Here is a 13,212-nt window from a genome sequence, read left to right on the forward strand (position 1 = left end):
CTTTTGTCTCTTCATCGAGCTTCAAACCAAAAACTCCTTCATGAATTGTTCTGACAGGCTTCCCTCCCCCAGCCGTGGTCATGGCCTGTCAGGCCCTTTTGTACTTACAACACTTGATCACATATGTTAACCTTGTTTTGATCTCCCTGCTATATGGCAGGCTCACCCAGGGTGTGGTTCAAAGCTTAAAAAAAAAAAATCTTTGTACTGTCATAGTGGGCTCCCAATAAGCGGTTGTTGAGTAACTGAATTGAAGCTCTTGATGAAATACTGAAAGCAGTAGTCCGAAGGAATTCAAGCCGTTGGGGCAAGAACACCAGCGCTCCAATGTCTGCCCAGCGGACAGGGTAAGAGAGGAGGCTAAGTATAACAGTCACTGCCCACCTCCCGCCCCAACTCCTCCACTCTTTTCCGGTTGTGTTGGACATAGGTTTTCCAGTGGGGAAGGCTGGCCTTCAACTCTGGCTCCTCCAGCCTCCAACTTCAAACTGCTGGGGTTACATGCATGAGTCGCCACGCCCAGCTAGGAGCGGCCTCTTGTAATACTGATAGGCTTTCCCTCCAATTAATTTTTTATCGCACCCACACACACTACCATGCTGCATATAGCTAACTTGACCCAGACTGATCATATTTTCATGACAAGGTTATTTAAAATCTAGAATAGCTCTCATTAAAAAGTACGCGCACCAATTAGGCAGACTTTGAGGTGAGGTAACTGACGACAGGAAAAGAAAGTCTTCATTCCCTCTGAGCAGCGCCTTACACTCCTCCAGAACATACATCCCGGATGTGAGGCTGGAAACAAGAGATCGTCCCGGCAGAAACAAGTCCTCACAGAGCGTGGGGTGAGAAGGGATCGACATAGGCTACGTTAGGCTCTTTTCAGCGGGCACACATTTGAGACTTCACACGGAATGTGAGTCTTTCTACACCCAGAAGGGGCGAAGTTTACCAACAAAGTACCCCAGGCAAAAGCGCCGAAGACAAAGCGCAGCACACGATAAAGCACATGCCTCCGACTGGGCTCCGCGCGTGCGCACAGAGACCGGGAAAGGTAGCCGGCTCGGCCCAGGAGCAGACACGCCTTCGGCCCGCCGCTCCTGAGCCCGCCTCCGGGCCGCAGCAAGCCGCTCACTGGTCAGTTTGGGCCGGGCCAGGGGCGGGGATTGGCTGATTGGCATAAGGTCCCGGGACAGCCAATCTGGAAGGCTGAGTAGCTGGGAAGGTGAGGGCTGCTTCGCGGCTGAGGTGAGCGGGGGGTCGGGGCGCGGAAAAGCGGTTGGTGAGGTGGGGAATGGCTACCACCCGGAGCTGGACGGCGGCGGGAGGCCGTGCTGTGGACTGGAGAGGGGAGGGGGCGCGGCTCGGCAGGGAGGCCGCCGGAGCCCCGAGCGGAGAACAGCCCTCTGGCTCGCCCGCGCCTGGCTTGCTGAGCTCCGCGGGCCGCCGGCCTGGCTCCCATCCCCCGCCGTCGGCGTTGCGCCTTCGCTGGGTCCCAGCTGGGGCGCCGAGCCGGGCAGCTCAGGGCGTTCAACCTGTTCCACCTGGCCCCAAGTTCCTGTCATTTTCGGCTCGCAGCTCTGAACTTTTTAGCCGTGCGCAGTTTGCGTGTAGCCAGACTACGGAGACTTTGAGATCCCCAGTCAAACTAACCAAACCTTCCTTTCCCCCTGATGGTTTTGTTTTGTGATTGGTCTGATGTAACCTCTTCTGGCGTTCACCTCAATTTGTGCTTGAGGATGGTCAATAGAAATTCTCTGATCCTCCTCCCCCCACCTCCCAAGTGCAGGGTTTAAAGCTTGTTTTACTACACCCAGAAAAAAAATTAAGGAATATTTCACGATACTTGGGAATTTAGCATTTTCTTTTTTGTTTTGTTTCGTTTTGAGACAAAGTTGTGTGGAATGCACTATGTAGGTTAGGTTGAACTGCCTAGAACCTAGGTCAGCCTCCTGCCTCAGTCACCACGCCCAACTCCATGAATAATCTTTTTATACAATCCAGTCACATTTTCCTAGCAGTTTTACATTACAATGACTTACTCTAGGAAGTCGCGGCACTTATACGATTTACTGTCTTGTTACATGAAAGTTAATCTTGTCCACCCCACCCCCCTCCCGCCTCTAGATTTGAGATGAGGTCTCACTATGGAGCCCTTGCTGGCTTGCAGGTTGATATATATAGACCAAGATGGTCTTGAGCCTGAGGGGACTCCTTGCTGACTTCTGTTATTTTGTTTTTTTCTAGACAGGGTTTCTCTGTGTAACTGTCCTGACTTGGCTGTACTGGAGTCTTCATGTAGACCAGGCTGGTCTTGAACTCACTGAGCTCCACCTGCCTCTGCCTCCTGAGTAATGGGATTAAAAGTATACAGTAGGCGCGGCTCCTTGCCTATGTCTTTAATGCTAAGATTATAAATAGATGTACATATCCAGTCCCAGTGCCAATTCCTTTCTCTCTCTCTCTCTCTCTCTCTCTCTCTCTCTCTCTTTCTTTCGAAAGAAGGTCTTGCTGGGCATTTCAGGCTAGCCACTTTGTTGACCAGACTAGTCTCAAATGCCTTTACTACCTTATTTTTCCAAATGCATGTATTATAGGCACATGCCACAAGGTGTGGCAGGCCTTTTGCTTCTTAATTTGAAAATACTTTATAGAGGTAGTCAACGTTTGTTGTGTATAAGTGGAAATCAATTTCTGTTACCTTTTTAAAAACGATTTTTAATTTTTTGTTACATTGTTTTGTGTGGAAAACATGGGCCTTGGTTCGCTTCCACCATATAGGACTCAGGGGTCAAACTCAGGCTATGATGCTTGGCAGCAGGCTCCCTTAACCCTCTTATACACCCACCCTTGAAAGCAGAGTGGCTAGTAAAAGATAGTTTAAACTCAGCCAGCAGGGGGCGCTCTTTACTGCTGTTTATGCAGTAGTAACCAGAATATAATATCTTGCAAGTAGTTCATTGTCACCAAATAATGTACAGATACTTGCTATCATTTAACAGTAGTTTATGGAACTGGATTTGACTAGCATAAGCTAATTGTTAAAATATAAAAGACAGTCAGAACATTAAGTCAAACCAGGAAACACAGTGAGATAAGTTGTAAATTTTCAGTGTAACTAGGAGTTTTAAACTTAAATGTTTTTTTAAGACAGGGTCTGACTTTGTGGTTAGAGCACAGCCTGGGCTATTACTCTGTGAGTTTGAGGCCAGCCTGGTTTACAAAGTGTTCCGGGACAGTCAGGGCTATACAAGGAAACCCTATCTTCAATCCCCAACCCCTAAAAGTTCTGTAGCACACACTTAATCCCAGTACTTGGGTAACAGAGGCAGGTAGATGTCTTGGAGTTCCAGACTAGCCTGGTTTATATAGTGAGTTCCAGGCCAGCCAGGGCTATATAGTAAGACGTAATCTTTGTTATTTTAAAAGTGAGATTACCATAGTAAATACTCATAGTTAATATATAATGGCGGTATACTGGGGAGTTGAAGCTGTATGATGGTTATAGAATGAGAACCTGCCTCAAGAAGAGGAGGAGGAAAGCAAAAACAACAACAACCACAACAACAACCCCAGAAAATGTATTCTATCCTGCTTGAAAAGTCACAGCAATACAGATATGTGTGCAAGTACTGGTGACGCTGGATGAGGCCAGCAAGTATCTACTCTATTGCTCTCCTCGATGCTTTTTGAGACTGTCTCTTATTAAGCCTAAATGGAAGCTCAAGATTTCAGCTGGGCTAGCTGACCGTGGCCTACAAGCTACCAGGATCCACTTGTTTCTGATCCTAAAACTGGGCTGCATGCATGCACACAACCATGGTCATGAGAAAACCAATTACCACATTGTCTACTTGACTATATATATATATATATGTGTGTGTGTATTTAAAAATTAAGTATTATTTTTAAAAAGAAGGTAGTAGAAATCGGATCGCAATTATATCCAAACAAGCTTGACTATAAAGTGCTTACAAGCTAAGAAAAGTCTATCATAATGTGAAGTTAACTTTGTACCAACACTCTAATCTTTAAATTGAAATGCAAGTCTAGTAACTGAAGTGGAAGCTTAAGGGTTCTTTAAAAAGTCGATTGAATGGTGTTTTGCTGAGGCAAACACATGAAAGAAGGAACGTTTAGCTGAAGTGGACACAGGTGGAAGGTTGTTCTGTAAAGCAAGCGTGTAAAAGGACATGGGGTGAAGGATTCTTTGCTAAGGACATGCATGTATTGGTCTGCCTTACACTGTAGTTGTGCTGCATTTCTTGGACTCTATAGAGAGAAATGCACCATAGAACTAATTTCTGGTGGTTGTTGCAGTTTCTTGCCGCTTCAGTGGAATCAGGCTGATTGGCAGAGTGATGTCAGCTGAGACAGATGCATGTGCTGAGGGAAGGCACATGGAGGACACGTGATATTTGGAGGGTGTAAATTAGGACTGAACGGACAAAGACACGGAGGCTGAACTAGACTTGCTTATAGAGCTAGCTGTGCAGTGCTAGTGGGTCTCTAGTCTTTGCTGATTTTTGATTCCCTGAGAGGCACAGCCGAGGACTTCTGGTGTTCCTCGGGGTCCTTCCTGCTGACTTGAGCCAAAGCCTGGCTGTCTCTGCTAGGTAGTGCCACCACTGGTGATTCTTGTCCAGCTGATGACCTGTGAACTGAACTGCTGATTTCCAGACAACACAGACAGGAATTGCTCCAAAGAACCTTTCTAAACAGGTCTACTACCCCCACCCCGCACCCCATCTTTTCTTTCCCACTCCCTCTGGTGGATAGTAGGCTAAAAGGTAGATTAAAGCAGTTAAGGAACATCATTAAAAATAAGTTTCAAAAAAATTAAAGTTGTAAAAAAATTACAAGTGACCACTAGTGTACTTCACTAGTGTGGTTGATTCATCATAGTATTTTGGTATAACTATAAAATAATGATTTATTATTTGACTTATGGGTACAAATTCCTAGAACAATCTGAAATCAATATACTGTGTTCACTATGTTCCAGGACCCAGCATTTTGTTTAATCTACATTAAATAATTTCATGACCTTAATTTCTTCTCTTGACAACAAAAAACTAATTAAAGCTAATTAAAATGACAAAAGCGTTCAAGTTTAGTTTTTGAAATTTTTCTTGAGGCAAGGTCTGAAGCTGTGTATGGTGGCACACTGGTTATTTCAGCTCATGGTGGGTAGAGGCAGGAGGAGCAGGTGTTAAAGGCCATCATGGGATCATGGGTAGAGGTGGAGAGATGGCTCAGCAGTTAAGAGGATTGGCTTTTCTTCCAAAGGACCCAGGTTCCATTTCCAGTACCTATGTGCAGCTAACAACTGTAACTCCGGTCCCAGGGCATAGGGTACCCTCATGTACATTTATAGTTCCAGCTCTGAGTGGTAGGAAGATCTCTTCTGGTCTCTTAATTTATAGATCTTTTGGTTTTCATGGAACTTGCTGTGTAGAAAAGGCTTGCCTGGAACTCACAGGGGTCCACCTGCCTCTCCCAAGTGCTGAGATTACTGGGGCACTCCATCAATATACTGCATATTGGCAAATACAAGTATACTTGCTAAATAAAATAAGTTTTAACAAACAACCAAGCTGGTCATGTAGCTTGCAGGATCTTCCTCAGACATCAAATACTAGATATGCAGCATCAACCTCAGCCTTCTAAGGTCATTCAAATAACAGGGGTCTGGAGAGATGGCTTAGCAGTTATGAGGCCTTGTTGCTTTCTTGTGTAAGAGCTCATTTCCGTTCCCAGCACCTACATGATGGCTTACAACTGTAACTCTAGTTCAGGGGATCCAATGTCTTCTGGCTTCTGGGCAGGTATGTGGTACATATACATGTAGGCAAAATGGTTAAATCCATAAAAATTAAGTAAACAACGACAAACCAAAAAAAAAAGGTCACATTTTGTTGAGGAAAAGATCAGCAAACTTTTGGAATATAGGGACAAAAGCACAGGAAAACAAATTCTCAAAAGACAGCAAACTTCGAACTAAACAGTTGTTGTTACTTAATTTTTCTAGTATTTACATTAGTGTTTGACATCAAAATGTAGATTGTCTTTTTTTGATGGAAGGAGTTAGTATGTATTGTCTTAGTGTTCTAAGAATAGGTTCTAATTTCTATTCATTCTCATTTACTTTTGGTTCTCTCTCACTGATTGCTACACCCCTCCCCATAAAAAGTAGTTTGTTGTTCCTTACAATGTATATTAGAGTAGCCTAGTTAATTAGCCTGTATACCATCATCACAGAGTTTTTAGGAAAAAGTATGCTTAGCTCAACATGTGTATCCATACACAAATGTAGTACAACCAATTTAAGCTTATGACCAGCTTACAAATAAATGGGATTTAGACTATGGTTATTTTATTTGGCTTTGACAGTAACTGTGGCATAAGCCCTAACCTACTCTTCTAACTGTAGGCTACCTCCCCAGCGGTGTACCCCAGATACTTACTGTTTCTCCTTGCCATGTGTTCATGGTTCCTCTTTCCTCAAAGCTCTGCTCTCCCTTGTTCTTCCTCTCTTCCTACAACCAGGTCACTCTAAACCCACCTGCCTCTAACCCCTCCAGTAATTGGCTGTAGCCAATTTTATTTAACCAATAGTTTTAAATCAAAGAACAAGGTTTACAGAACAAAAGCTTGTAAATGGGGGACCTTCAGGTATAGAATGTAGCATTACAATATACAGCAACAGACCGAACCTAACAACAGTGTTGGAAACAATCTGCAGCCTGTTTTAATGCTATTTCTTAGATCCCTGTAACCTTGTAAAAAGGTGGGCATGGTGGCCTACATTTATAATCTGAGCTCCTGAGAGATAGACAGGAGGACTCCGAGGCCTCACAGGCTACCCAGCCTAGGCAGATAGATAGCTCAGGACTATGAGAAACCCTGCCTCAAAGAACAAAGCCAGTGACGAATGAGAACTATATTTACCTGTAGGCATAAGCATAAATAATTTAGAATGTAGTTTATGCGGAGGATTATGTAGGATTATGCTGGCTTAATAAAGTGGTTGTAGGTTCTCTAAGATCCATGACTTCACCAGCCCTGGGTAGCTGGCTAGGTTTCTCTACCATTCATGATTTCTCTTGTTGAGTGGATCTTAGATCCAATAAGACTGCTAAGGTAATCACTATTGTATCATAAGGTTGTCTTGCCACACTGGTCATTGTTGTGGTTTATACCATAGCTGGGTAACATGGTTGGTTGCTTCTCTCCTTCGGAAACTTATATGGCACCTCCTGGTACCAGGGAAGCTAGTCCTGAGGGGAGGAGGCTTTCAGGTCAGATCCAGCCAGGGAAGAGCTCAACAATTGGTCATCTAAGACTAAACAGCCCTAAAACTGTATATACAAGTAACATGCGGCTTGAAACCTGTTGGGTTTTTGTTTGTTTGTTTGTTTTTGTCTTTGTTTTTTATTTTTTTCCCCCAAGACAAGGATTCACTGTGTAGCCCTGGATGTCCTGGAACTCACTCTGTAGTCCAAGCTGGATTTATTGGATTGGCTATGATCCCATTAGTCCAACAATAACTATCTCCTCATAGAAGCAACAAGGAGCTGTTTAGTCCATGAGACTGGATGTCTCAGCAGCCCCTAGAGAGGTGCCAGTCTTTTTGGTCTACGTTGGAATCCCAAAGAAGTTGTAGCACCAGTGAATGAATACACCAACAATAGGACAGTGAGAGTGAGCACAAACAGGCAAAACCGTTTCCTTCTTCCATACCTTTATGTAGGCTGCTACATAGAAAGTGTGGCCCATGTAGGGTGTGTCTTAGGGTTTACTGCTCTGAATAGATACCAAGACCAAGCCACCTCTTATAAAGGACAACGTTTAATTGGGGCTGGCTTAGAGTTTCAGAGGTTCAGTCCATTATCATCAAGTCAGGAACATGGCAGCATCCAGGCAGGCATGGTACAGGAGGAGCTGAGAGGTCTACATTTTCATCTGAAGGCTGCTAGCAGAATACTGACTTCCAGGAAGCTAGGATGAGGGTCTTAGAATGTGTCATGCCCATAGTGACACACCTACTCTAATAAGACCATAACTCCAAATAGTGCCACTCCCTGCCTGGGCCAAGCATATTCAAACCATGACAGGGTGGGTCTCCACCTCAAATGTCCAACCAAGAAAATCCTTCACAGGTATACCCAGCTGCCTGGGTTCTAGTTGATTCCGGTTATATTCAGATTGACAAGATTAGCTGTCATATATGAACACTTAAATTTATATACATGAATGTGTGTGTGTTTGTGTATGTATGATGTATGTATGTGTGTATCAGTGTTAGGGGGAAAATTCAAGCTGGATGGAAATTAGCCATCACATGAAGTATAACGTACATTATATGTAAGTCTATCACAAAACATAACATTCATGTAATATTCATCCAAGGAAAGAAAGTTTGCATATCAGAAAACAACTGTCAATTACCCAGATTGAATCAAAGGTAGCCACCATAACTCCTTTCAGTGTTTTAGTGTTTTGCCCTTTTTCTTTGTGATTTTCTTATCTATAGGAAATGTACTAGTGTCTTTTCTTAATTCCTGATAGTGCTAATGTATTTTTCTATTTTCTTAATGAATTTCATCAGCACACTGTATTTTTTTTTACACTTAATAGACTCTCATTTATTATTTGCTTTTGTTTTTATAAAGGTTTTTTTTTAAAGAAATTTTATCAAATTTATTTTATTTATATGAGTACACTGTAGCTGTCTTCAGACACACCAGAAGAGGACATCTGATCCCATTACAGATGGTTGTGAGCAACCATGTGGTTTCTGGGAATTGAACTCAGGACCTCTGGAAGAGCAGTCAGTGCTCTTAACCGCTGAGCCATCTCTCTAGCCCTATAAAGGTTTTTATATATCACCCAAACTGTCCATGAAATCACAACCATCCTGCTTCTACCTCTGAGGTGCAGAAATTAAAGGAATTTGCTCTTGTGCCTGGTAAACCAGCTCTTGACTTGGTTATCCTTCCCATTCTTAATAGATCTCTGGTGGTTTCAGGGTCAGGAGTTTTATTTTTTTCTTTTTCCACCTAATTTATTTGGCTCAAGCGAGAGGAGAGTTTGAATATTACCTAACTCATAGAAGCAAACATCATATAGATATGTATATATGTATGTATGTATTATACACATACATGTATAAGTGTGTATATATGCATTTATGTTTATATAACATGTATTTGTAGGTCTCCCTGTCTAATTCAAGCTGGTCTTGAACCCCCCCCCTTTTTTTAAAATTTTAATTACATTTTTCCCTTCCATTGTGTGGGTCCTGGGAATCCAGTGTGGGTCTTTGGGCATGACAGTAGGCACTTTACCCCTGAGCCATCTTGTTTCCATTTCCTTCGACTCTTGATTCCCCTGTGTCACCCTCCCACATACTGGGATTAGAGGTTGCCAGTATATATATGTCTTGATAGCCACTAAATATTTGAACAGCTATTACACACTGTCCTAAACGCTGAGCTATTGTATCTATCCAAACTGATTAAGTCAGATGAACAAGAAAACAATTTGGGCATATTATTTTAATATGCTAATGCACAGGAGGGTTTTTGTTTGTTTGTTTTGTTTTTTTCAAAACAGGGTTTCTCTGTGTAGGCCTGGCTGTAAGGGAACTCTGTAGAACAGGCTGGTCTTGAACTCAGGATCCACCCTCCTCCTCCTTTGGTGTGCTGGGACCAAAGGTGTGTGCCATCACTGCCCACATGCCCAGGAGGCTCTGAATTCTGGTTGATCAGGAAGGACTTCTTAGAGGAGGAGGCATAGCTAAGCTGAAACAAAGCATTAGTGAGACCTAATTAGTATAGGAGATAGTTGGTAAGTAGAATATTGACTACACATTGAAAGATGAAGAGTATATTGAAACTTTGGAGTTACTTTAATGACTATCAACGTGTAGACTGTGAAGGATGCAGAGAGGACGACAAAGAACTGACCAGATCAGAACAAATTAGGGTAACAGTGCATGGGAGGAGGGAACACCTGTCTATTTATGGTTGTGAAGGTTTCTAAGAACAAAGACAGTGAGATGGTATCTGGTGACGACAACTTGATTACAGAAAATGAAAGAAAAAAATGGACTAACTGTGATACCATTTTCTCAAGTAAGAACATGGACAACAGATTTGGGAGGCAAGTTTTCAATTTCAGGTTTTAAATGCAGGTGGGAGAAACTAGAAAATAGTGATGGACCTAATAAGGTGAAGAGGGGATTTTTGCTATGCGGGATGTTTTTGGTGTTGTAAGAAGTGACAGGGTAGAGGACACTGACCATTTGTTTGGAATGAGGGACAAGAGCGACCAAGGGTACAGTAAATGCTGCACAAATACAAATGAATCTGTGGCAGGGCCCTGTGGGGTTTTTACTCAGTTGACTTACCAGTGTGTTGCTCTGTTTGCTGAGAAATGGAGAGGAAGGTGGATTTAAGAGATAGCCCACTTTCTGCTGTTTTAACAGAACATCCAGGAAGGATTTATTTAGCTGTTTTGGAGAAAGAAGTGCAGCACCTTGGCACCTGCTCCTGGGACAGTCACATTGTCCGGTGGGGGAAAGGAACAGCAAGAGAGGGAGGCTGGGGAGATGGCGTGCATACAGGTGTTAAACTGGTTCTCCTAGTCAGAAACTAACTGCACTGACACACCCTCTCTGTCCACCTGACCTCGTACTCAGATCACCTCTTGTTTTGCTTTGCTTTGTTTGAGACTGAGTGTTGTGTAGCCTCCACTAGCTTTAAACTCAGTAGAGCAGATTTTCTCATTGAACACAAGTTAGTCTTTCCGTCCAGATTATTACTATTTGGGGATTAGATTTCTATCATAAACACTATTGTTGTGGGGACCCAGGCATGGTGGATCACGCTTGTTTGGGTTTTTAAATACTTGTTTTATGTGTGAGTGCCTTTATGTACACCATGTGCATACAATACCCTCTGAGGCCAAAAGAGCCTCAGATCTGTGACGCTGGAGTTATAGGTGGGGTTGTTAGAGCTGCCATGTGGGTGCTGAGAACTGAACTCAAGAACCTGGGTCCTTTGCAAGAGCAACAAGTACTCTTGTAATTCTGTTGTTTAGGAAGAGGGAAATCAAAGCCATCTTTGCTAGCATAATGAGAATGAGGCCAACCTGGGCTACAAGACACCTTGTTTCAGAAAGGCGCAAAACAAAACACAAATATTGGAGGGCATAGTCAAACTATAGCAGATAGCATAGATAAGTTTGAAACAGCTATTCTGGAGAGTGTAGAGGGGGCAGTTAGGATAGAGATGTGTAAAAAAGCTTATTAAATTGTTGGAAGTTGAATTTATGAATTTCAAAGAAGAAATAACTGAAATTAGGAAATCTAAGAGTGAAGTGACCCTTGGATGCTTTTGGTGGAAGAATATGAGGGTGAAGACTGATTAGGAGATTATTGCTGAGTAGGCCAGGGGGCAGCTGCACAGTTGTGTTGTGAAGCCTTTCATACTGTGAAGAAAAAAGAACTGTCCAGATAACAGCTATAGGGTTCTGTGAGTGAGAGTCAGCCTGGGTATGTGTAGCCTTCGGCTGCAGCTTCTTGAATACTGGGTTTTAGATTTCTTTCTGGTGATACTAAGGACTGAACCTGGGGTTTTGTGCATATTACAGCCCTCAGCGCTAGATTTGGTGTAAGTGTGCATGGGGAATCTTATCTTGACCTCAGATTGACTGAAGCTGAAGGTAACCCTGAATCCCTGACCTATCAAAGCTTCATCCTGCAGGAACAGGGTTATGGGAACTCACCACAGATCCCAAGCTTTGTGTGTTTCTGTTGTTTTCAGTTTCAGGTGATGTCTTGCTATGTACTCCTGGCTGGCCTGTGGAGCTCAGTCTATAGAACAGGCTGGCCTCATACTTGAAGAGCTCCATCTGTCTCTGCCTAAATCTTGGTTTTAAGTAAGAAAGTAAACATACTTTGGCTAAATAGTAAAGACTATATGAGGGAGAAAAGTGTTTCTGTCCACTCTTGTCAGCTTTAATAGTTTGATATATGTCTTTCTGTGTATAAGAAAAATAAAAGTCGAGGAATTTTATAAAAATGAGATGATAATGTTCAGATGATAATGTTTGTAACAATATATAATGTAAATGGACCTTCAAGTCAGTATATAACTATATATACATACTATTTTATAATATTCTGTGGTCTATTCATAACCTTTAAAAGCACTGCCAAGTATGTACAGAGTATGTATAGCAAAAACTTCTTTGTTGTGTAACTTGTTCTGAGGCTGTATTTTAGCTGGGTGTGGTGTAATTTTGCTCTTTTTCTGAGGCAGGGTCTCATGTAGTCCAGGCTGGCCACAGACTGACCATGATGTCTTCAATCCCAGCACTTGGGAGGCTGAGGCAGGTAGATGTCTGAATTGAACCAACCAGGTCTACATACTGAGTTTCTACAAACTGAGTTCCAGGCCATCATCTATGGCTTCGTAGAGAGACAATGAAACCTGCTTTTGCAGGCCCAATCAGGGCAAACATGGTGATAGGTTTTGCCCTTTCCCCCTTTCCTTCTCCTGTTAGATTACACGTCTAAAGCTAGCCCCCAAGGGCTATTCCATCTTTTGGCCACTGACTTTCCTGAGACAAAACACCAATGTTCTTATTTGGCTAATCTGTCCAATCAAGACTTAATAACTCACCCTAACACAGACTACCCTACCCCCCTTTTCCCCTTAAAAACCACTCCTGCCGAAACACTTGTCACTGCTGCTTACTGTCTGCCTTTGCCTGATTCAGAGGCATCCTCCTCCTAATTGCCCCTCCATGGTAATAAAGTTGGTGTCTAGGTGTGTCCTGTACTGATTCCTGTCCAACCTCCCCTACAGACCCTGCCTCAAACAACCAACAAAACAAGGCTATATTTTAAAAAGTTTACTTGAAGTATAACTTACACTCCAGAAAAGTTTGTAAACATCTTGGTGAATTTTTACAAAGTCAGCACACGAGTATCTGTGCCAAGAAGTAGAACCACCGGTGTCCAGGGGCCCTGGAGCTCTGCTGACACCTCCTATCAGCCATATCCTCTTCCCTGTAGTTTTGCCCTTTTTGTCTCATGTAGCCTAGGCAGAACTCACACTCACCGTGCTGCCGGTGGGGGGGGGCAGGGTGCGGGGGTGGGGTGGGGGGGGCTTGACTGATCTTTTGCCCTCCTATGGA

General features: G+C 43.1%; 1 protein-coding gene across 8 annotated transcripts in view; it reads left to right on the forward strand.

Annotated features, from left to right (window-relative positions):
* Nucleotides 1-239: 239 nt before the first annotated feature.
* The window catches only part of Mtfr1 (mitochondrial fission regulator 1), a 35,240-nt gene continuing 22,267 nt past the window's right edge, over nt 240-13,212 (forward strand). Inside the window, exons 1-2 of one of the 8 annotated variants that reach the window (XM_063281996.1) lie at nt 281-347; nt 777-1,228. The gene's annotated coding sequence lies outside the window, so the exon portion shown is untranslated. Of the gene's footprint in view, nt 348-776; nt 1,252-2,250; nt 2,377-12,335; nt 12,407-13,212 lie in introns of those variants that run through there. The other 7 variants (XM_063281993.1, XM_063281997.1, XM_063281994.1 and 4 more) reach the window with 7 other exon arrangements.

The sequence above is a fragment of the Rattus norvegicus genome, chromosome 2 (genome assembly GCF_036323735.1).
Source record: "Rattus norvegicus strain BN/NHsdMcwi chromosome 2, GRCr8, whole genome shotgun sequence".
Classification (NCBI taxonomy): Eukaryota; Metazoa; Chordata; class Mammalia; order Rodentia; family Muridae; genus Rattus; species Rattus norvegicus.